General features: G+C 51.2%; 1 pseudogene; it reads right to left on the reverse strand.

The window, feature by feature from the left end:
- Window positions 1–222: 222 nt before the first annotated feature.
- Window positions 223–340, reverse strand: LOC126210195 (5S ribosomal RNA; annotated as a pseudogene).
- Between the last annotated feature and the right edge of the window lie 305 nt (window positions 341–645).

The following is a 645-nucleotide window of genomic DNA, read 5'->3' on the forward strand; positions in this document are numbered from 1 at the left end:
AAAACTAAACTAAACTCCTCCCGAACAGGCCATGAAGGCCCAGAGGTACCGACCAGCCACCGTGTTATTCTCAGCCCATAGGCGTCACTGGATGAGGATATGGAGGGGCATGTGGTCAGCACACCGTTCTCCCGGCCGTATTTCAGTTTCCGAGACTGGAGCCGCTACTTCTCAATCAAGTAGCTCCTCAGTTTGCCTCACAAGGGCTGAGTGCACCCCGCTTGCCAACAGCGCTCGGCAGACCGGATGGTCACCCACCCAAGTGCTAGCCTAGCCCGACAGCGCTTAACTTCGGTAATCTGACGGGAACCGGTGTTACCACTGCGGCAAGACCGTTGGCGAACTTTCCAATACCTTTCAGAAAGAATGGCATAAGAGTCTGCTATTCGCACACTCGCAGAGTGCATGTAATATCAGTGAGTGTGTTGTCTGTGTGTAGAATGGGGAAGGCGCGCGATCTATCTGACAAGGGGAGGCCGCCAATTGTGAAATTCAGATTCCATTCATACTGCGCATAATAAAAGCTCATGGCCAGAGGTGTAATGTGGCAAAGCACCAAGATGCACTTCTCAGCCGTTGTCGAGAAAATCGACAGTTAAAAGAAACCGTTGCGGTGAAATACTCTCTACGATGGATAATTTTCTG

This window comes from Schistocerca nitens, chromosome 1, assembly GCF_023898315.1.
Source record: "Schistocerca nitens isolate TAMUIC-IGC-003100 chromosome 1, iqSchNite1.1, whole genome shotgun sequence".
Classification (NCBI taxonomy): domain Eukaryota; kingdom Metazoa; phylum Arthropoda; class Insecta; order Orthoptera; family Acrididae; genus Schistocerca; species Schistocerca nitens.